At 42.5% G+C, this 13229-nt stretch overlaps 1 protein-coding gene across 1 annotated transcript in view; it reads left to right on the forward strand.

Moving 5' to 3' along the window:
- The window catches only part of DNAH9 (dynein axonemal heavy chain 9), a 1435662-nt gene that overhangs the window by 1334312 nt on the left and 88121 nt on the right, over nt 1-13229 (forward strand). The gene's annotated exons all lie outside the window — the stretch shown is intronic.

A 13229-nucleotide genomic window follows, 5' to 3' on the forward strand; every position in this document is an offset into this window, starting at 1 on the left:
GATAAACTTTTATTTGGCAGTTGATATAGTTTAGTAGAGTAATATACAATCATGTAAAACAATGTAATTATCAGAGTAACATAAGAAGAAATGGAAAAGAGAAAAAATAGTAGAGGAATGGAAAAAGAATACAGGAAATGGAACAGAGATATAAATACAACTGTATCATATTTAAAATTACATACACACAACATTGTGCTAAAAGTAATGCAAAATGTACATTAATAATAACACAGTAAGAAAGAAACAGCATATATCAACTGTGCAAACCTCAAGAAAAGTGTCAAGGAGGCTTGGCTACCTCTTCAATCCGAGGATTATGCAAATTGGTGAGTTTTGCAGTAGAGTCCAGGAAAGTCATCACAGGTAACCAGAGGAAGTCGCTTTTAATGTCCTGTTTTAATAATGAGAGATATCGAGTTTAATTGTGAGAGATATTGAGTTGACATGCACTCTGTCCATTGACTAAGGATTATAGCAAACACCATACCACCAGGATTGGAAAAATATATTGAAAGACCTTAGTAATCTGCTAAAAAGCACTGCAAGAAGTAAATCTAGAACATCAACTTTAGCTGAATGAGAGGACCAGTCGTCTGAAAAACTACCTAGAACTATATTTTTGAAATTAAAGGAGATTTGGGTGTGAAAATAGAATGTATCTGTTTCCAAAATTTCAACCAAAATTGATAAGTAGAGGGAAAATCACATAGCCTATGTTTTAGGTTTGAGAATGTAACACAGCATAACCAATAAGAAGAGGTATTATTTGGATTTATCATGTGTAAAGTGGCTTGGGTAATCAAGTCTATTGTAATAAAAAAAATAACGTTTGAGTGGTATTAGCTGCCCTAGATGATTTCCGTAACTTAAGTCAAATCTTGTTTCACAAATAGATCAAAAAATAAATGTTTAAGTCATTATTCCCTTTTCAATTCCACTGCTGTCATCTGAAGAAGTGGTTATGTTATTATAAATGTGGCATGCCGATGGAAAGCATAACAATGACGTAGCTAAATGGGGGATAGAAGTGGTAGGGACGGTAGTATGTGAAAGCTGTTGATATGCTTGATTCACAGAGATTAGTGACATATATTTAGTATAGTATGAGGGAGGAAGGAAAAACACACTTGAGCTTGTATAAAGGGAAGGCAAGAATCCTTATGAACTAGCTACTGTACCCATCGCAGACCTTTCTCTTGCCAGGACTTCCCAAAAACAGTTTTGCATGTTTGTTATGCCATATTGAGGAGCAAATACATTTTTCTCTGACAGTATAATAGGAGACTGAATGGAGACAAAAATAGGACGTAGTAGTTTACAAGCATTTTGAATAGGGAGGGACATAGATAGAGGATTCTGGGTAAAGGATACAAATTCTTGAAAACAGAAAGGATAAAGAAAAAAAAATTATAAGATTCACTCATAGGAGAGGTGAGATACAGTCATCTATAGCCAAAGAAAAGGAGACCTGTGTCCGAAAAAATGCTAAACGATAAGAGTAAAAGTTAGGGAAATTGACTCCCTGCATATGTTTAGGATGCTTTAGGTTTTTGACGGGGCGGGTGTTGTTTTTTTGCTATCCCCCAGCCAGGAACACCATCAAGCGCTTAGGAATTTGGCTTGACGGCACATTATCCTTCGGACACCAGGCAACCAAATTATCTGCCACCTGCATGGGCATTATAAGACTCATCCGAAAAATCCTACCTCTTCTCCCCTACAAGGCCAGACAGATCATGGTCCAGGGCCTAATCCTCTCCCGGCTGGATTTCGGAAACGCCCTTCATCTAGGCGCCCCTGAATCAACCTTGAAAAGACTCCAGGTGATTCAAAACTGCGCTGCCCGCAAACCTCTGCGCATTCCCCGACGCCAATCAGTGAAATATGAACTAAAAGCCCTCCACTGGCTGCCAGTAAAAGACAGGATCAATTTTAAAAGCATGTGCATTGCCCACCGTGCCTACTGGAGGAAAGGAGCAATCCTGAACCATACCTTGTTTACCCCCTACCACCCCAACAGACTGCTTAGGTCGACTCATACCTTTCAAGTCATCAGACCCAGGTTCAAAAGAGAAAGGAGTGGAGGAAGAATGTTCTCAACAAATGCGGCAAGGCTCTGGAACTCCCTCCCAATCTCTATTCGTTCAGAACCCAACCTTCTGCACTTCCGGAAAAAACTAAAAACCTTTCTCTTCAGCAGATAAAATTGACCCGCCCACACACCTGTATTTGGCTAAGCGCTAGGATGCCTGCGGGTAGCTATCGCGCTATACAAAAACCATATCCAATCCAATCCAATCCATGTCGACCTCGCAAACTAACCCTCTTTCCAGGTCTAAACCTTACTTTTTAATACATATAAGTCACCCCTAGGGTAAGCCCTACACAGTCCAGAAGGCAGAATTCAGTGTTTTTGAAAAGTTGGACATGTACTTTTACGTTTTACGTGTTCTGTTACTGAAAAATTTAATTTAAAAACGCTCTTTACTGGTCAAGTCAGATTTTTTATCACAATTTGGCATTTTCTGTTCCGAACTATTTGGTGTCTGCTGCCTGCTTCCTTGGTCACATAATTAGATGTAGCTTGCAAATGGTCTTTGTGTAGTGCTCCTAGACAGTGAGACAGAGGGAAGATAGGTGACGTTATAATGGACTACTCTCAGTTAACAAGGGGGGAGCATGTCACCTACCACACTTGCACATCCTAAATGCCCTGCCTAAGCACTCTCAAAAGGGTTTGACACTGGTCTTTTGTGCCAGGGCCGGACTTGCCATAGCGGGCACTGGGCGTTTCCCCAGTTGGGAGCTGGTTTTGGGCCCCTGGGGAACCATTTTTGTTACAGAGCCGCTTTTTCAGCTTTTTGTTACAGGGCCGCTTTTGCAGCATAGCTGCAACATCGGCCCCTGTAACACAATCAGCTGAAACCGGCCCTAGCTAACACCTCAGCCACACTCCAATCCCCCACCCCCGGGGTGGGGGGGGGGGGCACCGAGCACATTGCCAGTGCCGGTTTTTTTTTCCCAGGACAGCCCTGTTTGTGACCCCAGACCAGCTGGAGCCAGGACAGGGAGGAAGGGGAAGCCTGACACCTCAGGGGGATGGAAACCTATAGAAGCTTCCTCCACTATTCACTTATGAATTTCATCAAGGATTTTTCTTGGTACAGTACTATTAACCGAGTAAACAGATCCAGACATCGGTTAATATCGAGTCACCTGGTCCACGTACAACTTATTTGGCTAAGATTACGCACACGTATATTAAAGCAGTGTTTGTCTAAGGTAGCTGTTCGCAGTACAATGTCTCGGTTCAAGAGAGGAGCACATATCCCTAGGCATGTATCCAATTTGAAAGCATTTCCCTCCCCTTTTTGAGAGGACTGTATGTACTGGGTCTGGGTCATCTCCCAAATACAAGACACAGGCTACTGCCCCATGGGGCTAGAAGAGCGGTACGCCTTGGTTTAGTGTCCGTAATTGCTGGTGGAGACATCTTTCGAACAGTACCATCGATTTTCTACATCTTGGCAGGGTAAAGCAGGCTGAGTGCTAGGTGACATGTGATACAGCGCGTGCAGTACACCTGTAAAAATTGATATATGTCAGGTCAGCCGAAAGGACTGTGAACGGAGCATACAAACAGACGGTGAATTGAGACGGCTCTGTGGCCCTGTTGTGCTCTTTGTCTGAGGAACAATATTAGTAGCTGTTTCAGCGCCTCAGACTCCGAGCTCCAAATTACTGAAGCTGTGCAGTCGTAGAGATGTTTACTTCTTAATTTGAGAAATAGAATTATGTCCCACTATGCCTTTATATCTAAAGGAGCTGTTTTGAAAATACCTTTACTTTGTAAGTGTTTTGATGTATGTTGGTCACGTTGATGCCCTTGTTCTTATCAACTAGGTTCCAAAATGTATTAAATGTAAGCACACCACGCGTTTGATCACCTATTCCAGGGTATTTACTACTGGATACTTTCATGCTAAGGTTGCTAGCACTGTGGTTTCATTTGCCCGATGAAGAAACTGGTCACAAGTTTGAATTCCAGCAATGCTAGTGATTGATTAATGTAGGGAGCATGAAGAAACAGTGCACCTTTAAAGTTTGATGCCTTTCCACCCATAAAACAAGATACACTATAATTGAATCGGTTTTAATGATCAAAATGATACAGGGGACCCTTTGAGTCTATGATAGACTTTACGATGCTTGAGTACTGTATTTTGTGGCTTTTTAGGAAAATGATAATAAAAAGCAAACAAAATGATACTCCTTGTTGACTCGAATGGATCTAACAATGGGCTATTGAATCCCATTTTGGTCTGGATGCATGCACTCTTGCATAAACCTGTAGATTATTCTATTCACAATTAAAGTGAGGGAAAAGGCAGCCTTAACATCTCTGCATTTGGACCAAAAACAGACCATGCATTCTGGCCTTCAATCCTCCCCACACACGTCTTTCCATAAGCACCAGGGCAGCTTTTGTTCCTGCCTAACTGAGGTGTCAAACAGGACCTCCTCACACTCCTCCGTGCTTACATTGTCATACCTGATGGGTATGGTGTACAGGTGTAGAGTGGCGCCATCTATACACATTCCTATGCTAGAAGTTTCTCAGTGTCTTATGCTAGTGCCTTATTCTTTCCCAGGGTGATATTCAGAATCTTGCACGTTATTGTGGTTAAATGTGCAACACTCCTTCTCCTCTCACACTAAGTAGAAAAAGGATGTATTGTTCACAAGGCACTGGCACTTTCAGAGGTCAACTGGGCATGCTATGGACCATACCCACCATGACAACGCTGTTTTAAGACATCTTATATTACTATCCACGATTCCTCCAAGCAATGCTCCCTGAAATCTTGTACACTGCAACTTCTTCACCAAGTGGTAACAAGGCTTCAAACATGTCTTGTTCTTGGGACTGCTCTACCTCACTCATCCTAACACAACCCACTGAACTGCTATGTCAGTAGCTCCTATTTGTAAAGTGATGAAAATCTCTCACCTGTGCACTAGAAGTGTAATACTGCTGATGGGTCCAAAATCAAGCTAGAGAGCTGCTGACCCTTCCCAGGGAGTTTGGGACTTTTTGGTCTGTTTCAAACTCTGGACAAAGTTTAGTGCAGCAAACTTTGCCCAGATGTTTGCAAAGGCCAGGGTTGGTTATTCAGTGAGTGTCTACGCTGAGAGGAATGTGCTTCAATAATTGTATTCTATTCGTTCCAAGTTATATTACTTAAAATGTCTTATTCCTCGGTTTTGGATCAGGAAACCTCACCCACTCTGCTGTGGAAAGTTTCATCATAGTAACCTTACTCCATCATGTCTAGATTGTACTGCTGGGGTGACTCAGCCTCCTGTTGAAGGAGTTCTTACTAAAGCAGCTCTGAGTAATCATAAGGATCCAGATGTCTAACATTACAATACAGGGATGCTGAAGTAATTGTGGTCACCGTGCAAATGTATAGTTATGGAACATACATTAGCTAATCCACTTTTGCAAGTCCCTTAAATAATAATCTTCTGCAACAATAAAACTCTTGAGCCTACGTAAAAGCGAGCAAAAATATTTGCAAACGTAGGCCTCTGACTTGACAATCATTTATTTTGTTAGGCTGAGAAAGTCCCAAGCATGAAATAGGTTTGCAGCTTTTGTTCTGAACTAAAGACCTCTCCACTCCCACAACCCAAAATTGCATCCACCGCGCTCTCATTGACATCATTTAGAAGTTGCCACGGATCGCAGCTGCCCACTACCTGGCCCCTGGCTTCAAAGGTAGCAGAATCAGTACCAAGAAAACACAGGGGCAACTTGCTTTAATGAGTTCTGGTACACTATCCATCCTTGTTTTATTATTCTCTCTTTGGTAATGAAATATGGAGCTGGATCCTGAGGTAAGTAAAAACTAAATATTTTAACATTAATGTAGTGTGTTACTTTGTGTAGGTGAGGAATAGGACACGTTATAACACATGTGTTTACAACGCATACCATTACAACGCGGTCATTACAATGACTGCGTTGTTACGACGCATACCATTAAAATGCAAGTCATTACAACGACTTGCTGTAGGGGGCGCTACAGTTTGGAATAGTATAATTTCCTATTTCAACTCCAGTCTGTGCAACAGTAGGGAAGGTGTCAGATTTAAAATCCAACACCTTCTACAGCAAATGTTTGCACATTTTGCGTTGTAATAGAATGCGATGTAACAACACAGTTGTTGTAATGACCACGTTGTAATGGAAGGCGTTGTATCGACTTCATTGTAAACGATGTTTCCTATAGGTGAGTATATGTTTCTTTGAGAGGGAGTGTGCCTGTGTGAGAGTGAGTTGTGACTGACAATGAGTGAGGCTGACTGTCAGTAAGTGAGCATGAGTGAGAATGAATAAGAGTGAGTGAGAGTGAGAATGACAGAGTAAAAATGAGTGTGAAGTAATGTGAGAGTGTGAGTGAGAATGATCAAAAATAAGTGAAAGTGAGTGTAATTGAGTAGAATGAGTGAGAGTAAAAGTGAGTGCAAGCTAGTGTGAGTGAGAAAGTATAGATGTGTGTGAGTGAATACCAGTGAGTATGAGTGAACATTTAATATTATGCTTGTAAGTCTCCCATCGGCCCAGGCATACTGAAGGCAATTCTTGGCTTAGAGAGGCACTCATGGCAAATTACTGAAACTGTAATATTGGCAACAACTCTTAGCATGACAGGCACCTCTTGCAAAATATTGACATACGAAAGGCGATATTTGGCACTGGAATACCAGAAGTGATTGTTGGTACTGGCATACTAAATGTAATACCTGGAATTTGGGTAACCTATAGCAAACATACTGGTACTGGCATACTGTATTTTTTGGCATGGGGGCCCCTGTGAAAAAATGCTGAAGGTGACATCTTTGAACAAATTCTTGCTTTAAGTGGCATCATTGGCAAAGTGCTGGCACTCACACATTGGAGATAATAGTTGACATAAGGGAGGACAATGGAATTTTTTAAGGGGGCAACAGTGAGAAAATGCTTGCAGTGACATGCAAGTGGTAGTTTCACCCATGGCATATGTGCGGCATGAATGAAAAAATTCTGCCACTAGTTTTTTTTATGTTGTTGGATAAGACATCATGGCCATGGCGTTTTGCCTTCACTCTGATTTTTGTTGAACTCATTTTGTTGGCATTAGGACACTGTGCTTGAGATCTCTCCTTCAAGCAGGGTAAAACTGACATACACCCACTTGGCACATTTAATTTACTTATAAGTCCCTAGCAATTGGTACCACATGTACTCGGTGCCTATAGAATAAATTCTACAAGTGAGCTGCAGCAAATATTGTACCACCCTCTAAAGTAGCACCGCAAAACATGTCTCAAGCCTACCATTGAACCCTGGAGTGCAGTTTAACCTTTTGCCAGGCCTAAATCATCCTTTTTATTACGTGTACATCATCTCTATGGAAAGTCGTAACCACCCCTAGTGCAGAATACATGGTATTTAAAAAATAGGACACAAGGGTTTAAGTTTCACAATTCTAGCAGGGAAAAACTCCAGAAGTCGTTTTCCACTGCTGGAGGTCTATCTCTTCCGTAGATTACACTGGGTTAATTATTACATTATTAAGTGGTAACTTAAGCTTGGGACCAGAAAGAGAAATGTTTCTGCTCAAATGACTACTAATTTAAAAAACTCTTTAATGTTAAAGTCAAATATCAAGGTACAATTTTTAGAAAGATGTCCTTTTTCTGCTCAAACCAACTATGCCTTTCTGCCAGTGTCCTGGATCACATGACTGTGAGTGTCTCTCTTGTTGTGGGTTGCGTAGTCACTCCAGACATTGAGACAAAAGAAACCTAAGTGTGAGGTGAGGGGGTCTTCCTGACAGGTTGGCCAGGGGAAGAGTTGTGCCCTGCCCTGTTTACACTTCAAACGGTTTATCAGCACACACACATGAACTTGACACCACGCCATTCTTGCCTTTTGCACCTTAGTTAGGAGTCAGGACCAGGGGAAGGGTAGGAACTGACCAGAACCAGTTTTGGGGGTAGGCCAGGGATTACTTTCACAAAAAAGGCTTGCACCAGGAATGAAAGAGGGATCTTCAGAACCTCTCATCAGAACACGCTTGGACCTGTGGAAGATTCAGAAGTAAGACTGCCCTGTGGTCTGAAGAAGGAATATTGCCTTTAACTGAGGTTATCCAGAAGGAACTCCAGGGGTCCGTTATTTGACCTCCTTATTGAGCTATAGAAACACAACAAGTTTGCAGAGGACCATGTGCAGCTGCCCAGCTGACCAGCACAATCTGAACCTGCCTGAGCACTGATCTCAAAGACATGCCCCCTGTTCCTGGACCATTGGCTTGCATCAGTGTGTAATCCTCATTAAGGACGTGAAGATACAGAAGTGTTGGGCTCCTCGCGACCTCCAAATTTACCACTGCACACTGAGACCACTTGTAATGACCCCAACCTCTGGTGGTACCTGCTCTTCCCACCACTAGCCACAGCTTGTGTCGATCACCAATGCAAGCTTCCAGTGATGACCAGCTCTTTGCTTGAGGGGTAATACCCTGAAAACAGTCCCAAGATGCTTGTTTCCAGTCCAGGGATGACCTGGCCTGGCAGTTCGTGCTGGACTGTTCCCATGAGGAACAGCATCAAGACTGATTTGCATCTGGCTGGGTTCAAACTAGGGTGGCATAGTGAGCAAAAGAAGGATGTATTAAACCCAGATCTTTGACTGGGGAGGAGTGTTTCAAATGTTTTAGCACTCCATCCATCATCTTGTTGTATTTGCTATGTTCGCCCTAAGTGGCCAAGAGTATGCCCAGACGTGGGTCCCTTGCTCGCTGTGCCATTGGAGTCAAGCTATTCTGGCTGAGGAGGGGTAATACAATGAAACCGATCTCAGAAAGCCTGTTTTCGGCCCAGGGAGGATCTGGTCTGGCAGTTTGGGCTGGGCGGTTCCCATTGGGCGCAGTGTCAAGACTGATTTGCATATGGCCGGGTTTAAACTGGAATGACATGGTGGTCAAAAAAACATTTGAGGCCCAGATCTCTGTACTGCGATAAATGTAAGACATTGTTCTGCATTCTGTTCATCAATTGTTCTTTTTGCATTTGCCACCCTGAGTGGGACTGGTATGCCCAGAAGTGGGTTTTGTTCTCTCCATGCCACTGGAGTCACGCTATCCTGACTGAGAAGGGGTGAAACCCTGAAACCCATCCTAGGATACGTGTTTCCAGTTCAGGGAGGACCTGGCCTGTCAGTTTGGGCTGGACTGTTCTCATTGGGCGTATGGTCAAGACTGATTTACTTATGGCTGGGTTCAAACTGAAATGGCATGGGGAGCAAAAAGACAATGGATTTAGGCCCAGATCTCTGTATTGCATTGAATGTAAGACATTGATCTGCATTCTGTCCATCAATTGTTCTTTTTGAAATATGTCAAAAGAGGAATCTTCCGAATTGTACTTCAAAATCTGACTCCATCATAATTTAGGATTTTAATTTCGGATTCCAGAGACACCAAACATGAACCAGTTATATCTGTTAGAAAAGGGGTCTTTACTTGGCAGTGATTTTCACCCTGTCCAAGTAGAGACCCTCACTCTAGACAGTGTAAGTAAGTTACACACCTAAGATAACCCCTGCTCACCCCCCTTGGTAGCTCGGCACAAAGCAGTCTGGGTCATCCCAAAGGCAATGTGTAAAGTATTTGTACACACACACACAAACACAGTAACACAATGATAAACACCACAAAATTAATCTGTACCAATTTAGAGAAATAGCCAATATTTATCTGAACAAAACAAGCAAAATGACAGAAATCCAACTTACAAAAGTCAAGATATGAATTCTCAAAGATTAAATAAAGTTCAGAATTGAAAAATAAATGGTTGCTCTCTATCAGGACAAAGTACCTTCGAGTTGTCAAAAATAAAAGACGATGCGAGGCACTGGGAGGGGTGAGGCGCTGGAAAAGAGGGCGCTGGGTCAGTTCCTTACTGCTACAGGGCAGATGATGCGTCGGTTCATTACTGCTAGGCAGCGGAGCTGATGTGTTGTTCCTTTGTGTTGCAGGAGAAGCGATGTGCTATTTTCAGACATGCATCCTTGGTTCCTTACTGTGGTGTGGTGTCAATTAAGAAAGTATTTACAACAAGGGGTGGTGAGGGACAGAGTCTCTGAATTAAGCAGAAAGCTCTCACCCATTCAAGAGATCAGGGCTAGATCCAACACCGTTTTTTAGCTCACTGCACCATCCCAGTTTCAGAACCTGGCTGTATGCAAATTAGTCTGTTCCTGTCCCAGTGCATGATCTTTGGACTGGGTAAGAGTGGTCTGCTTAATTCAGACACTCTGTTCATCACCACCCCCTTTTCTGAATCGTTTTTGGCCACTATAGGTGTGGCAGGGTATACTCAGACATGAGTCCCTTTCTCACTGCACCATCAGGATTCAAGCAAGCCGGGCCGAAGACGGCTGAAATGCCAGAAACCGGTCCCCGGTAGCTTGTCTCCTTTCTGGTGAAGAATTGGCTTGGTAGTTTAGTCTGCCCTGTTCCCATGATGCACTGGGCCAGGGACAGACTGATTTGCATATAGCCAGGTTCTGAGCTGGGATGGTGCAGTGAGATAAATAACGGTGATGGATCAAGCCCTGATCTTTGGACTGGGTAAGAGTGGTCTGCTTAATTCAGACACTCTGTTCATCACCACCCCCTTTTCTGAATCGTCAATTAAGAAAGTGGCACCTAGGTACAATTCATCAAAAGTCAAGTCACGCTATGTGGATTCCACAGCATTGTAGTAGGTGGTGTGTTTGAGTCAGGGCGATGCGTCATGGACTTTAGTGATGTGGTGCTCGAGACTCACATAACAGCAGTTCTTGGAAGGCACTGGGTGAAAAGCTGGGGCCTATGTTGTGAGCCATGGTTGTTGTGTCAAGCAGGAATGACCCTCAGGTGCAGGCAGCAGAATGCCTCGAGTTTTGGCGGTGGTGTGTTAATTCCAAATGATGGTGGCCTTCAAGTTACCCACCTGTTGAACCAAGCACAGTCTGCAGGGTCAACCCCAAAGATTTTGCCATCACCCTGAAATCGATTTTGTTAGCTTTAGGACTCTGCGCACTTTACCACTGTTTAGCAGTTCTAAAGTGTTTGTACTCCCTCCCTAAAAAATGGCAAACTCGGATTAAATCCCATTGGCATCTTTATTTTACTTATAAGTCCCTAGTAAATTGGCGTACCCAATACTCAATGCCGGCAAATTAAATGCTATTAGTAGGCCTGCAGCACTTATTGTTCCACCCACTTAAGTAGCCTCTTAAAATATGTCTTAGGCCTGCCATCACATCCTGTATGCAGTTTTAAACTGCTAATTCGACTTGGCAAAATAATCATTTTGCCAGGTTTAAAACTCCCTTTTAGTACGTGTAAGTCACTCCTAGGGTCGGCCCTCAACAGCCAACACAGGTTAATTTACTTACTTTTTGTGGTTCACCCTGACAAGGAATGTGGCTGTTGCTTGGGTAGGATTTCACCCCCTCATCCAACAACCCAATTTTTCATAACACACTTGCGGAGATGGCTCATGAGATCAAACAGATATTTTAATAAGTAATTTGCACATAACGTTTTATTGCATTACCAGATACATACAACAGGGATGTTCTTGCTTGAAAATAACAGTGTAACTCTCAGACCTGGGTTCTTTTCATGGTATATTCTGCAGAAAAACTGTGTGTTCTTGAAAGCCTCACACCATATTCTCCCAAATGGACCTTTGGAGAAGATGAATGAGTGTTCATTATAGTTTAGTCTAGAAGATACATCCATATATATGGGGTTGAAGGCCGTTAGCTCTATTGAACTCACAATTATTTAGTTGCTGGGCTTCTACCACTGAACACAGTTTAACATTTTGTTCCAACACAAGAAAAAATTCGTACTCATTTATTTACCACTTGTGTAGTACTGGGTTACTATTCACTTAAAGTGCAGCAGGAACTGTGTGGCCGAAAATGTTTTCTGGATTCCATGTTTTCTAAACTTGCTAAAGAAGGGGTACCCCAGCATTCATCCATAATTGTGCCGTATTTCTGGGACCCACTGGCTATGCAAATATTTCTCGTTTAGGTTATTAGTATGCTAAAGTATCAGTTGTGGATGACTTGAATGTCTGACATGGATTTTTCACTCACAGACTAATGTTGGAAATCTATTGCACACAGAGCGATACAAACAGGTTACCTCTCCCAATCACTTAAGAAAGAAGTAGGAATGCTATTTTATGTGGCAAAAGGGGACAAGACCTTATAACTCCCACAGTCCACTGGTGAATTGCAGTACACCATAACAATACGGTGGCCAGTTTTGGTAAAGGCAGGAGTGTGTGCTTGCTCCCCTTTACTGATTTGTTTACACACATTAGAAATACCTCTCACCCTTATTGTTCCCTGGGTTTGTCAGAATTCAATGATTTACATTTTACCTTAATGCTAACCAAAAAGGGTATGATGGACACTATATATCGTACAATTTATTCTTGATGTGTCTAGCCTTGAAAGTATCTCCCCATTTGAACAGGAAAAGAAGAGGGGTATACCCCACAGCCTCTCCTACGCAGTGGGGCTCCAGTACAATGGTTGCACTGTTTAGGTTGCACTATTTTTAGGTCTTGCTCAGCGATGACTTTTTTTGGTACTCCGGCCTCATGTCAACATAAACATTCATGCATAAAAAAAATACATGCATATAGGTACGTAGAGGAGCTTTGGGTCATCCATCTTCATATATTGTACTTCAAGTGTCAGTCACATTTTGCTTCTGCCTAAGACTGCAGAAAGCATGGGACAATGTGTCAACGCTCTTGCGCCATCAACTGTATAGCTGTTTGAGTGAAAGCATTTTCTTCATCAAATGTGCACATCCGCCTAAAGAAATAGTGCACCTCAGTGCCAGGGCAGGTGGGCCAAATGCAGTAATGGTTCAATTTAAAAAAAATTGTATTTGAAGGAATAAGCCTGCGGTCGCTGAAGGGTGTAGTTGTTCCCTTTTTCTTCTAGCCGTTTTCATTTCGATTGCATATGGGTACAAAAATTTAAAAATAAACATTGCTCTCGTGCTACAGTCATACCTATTGATTTTGCTAATGCCTGTTTCATTTTTTCCAGTTTTGCTTTTTACAAGAGGCTGTCATCCCCATGTTTCTTATTT

The sequence above is a fragment of the Lissotriton vulgaris genome, chromosome 7 (genome assembly GCF_964263255.1).
Source record: "Lissotriton vulgaris chromosome 7, aLisVul1.2, whole genome shotgun sequence".
In the NCBI taxonomy this organism is placed as follows: Eukaryota; Metazoa; Chordata; class Amphibia; order Caudata; family Salamandridae; genus Lissotriton; species Lissotriton vulgaris.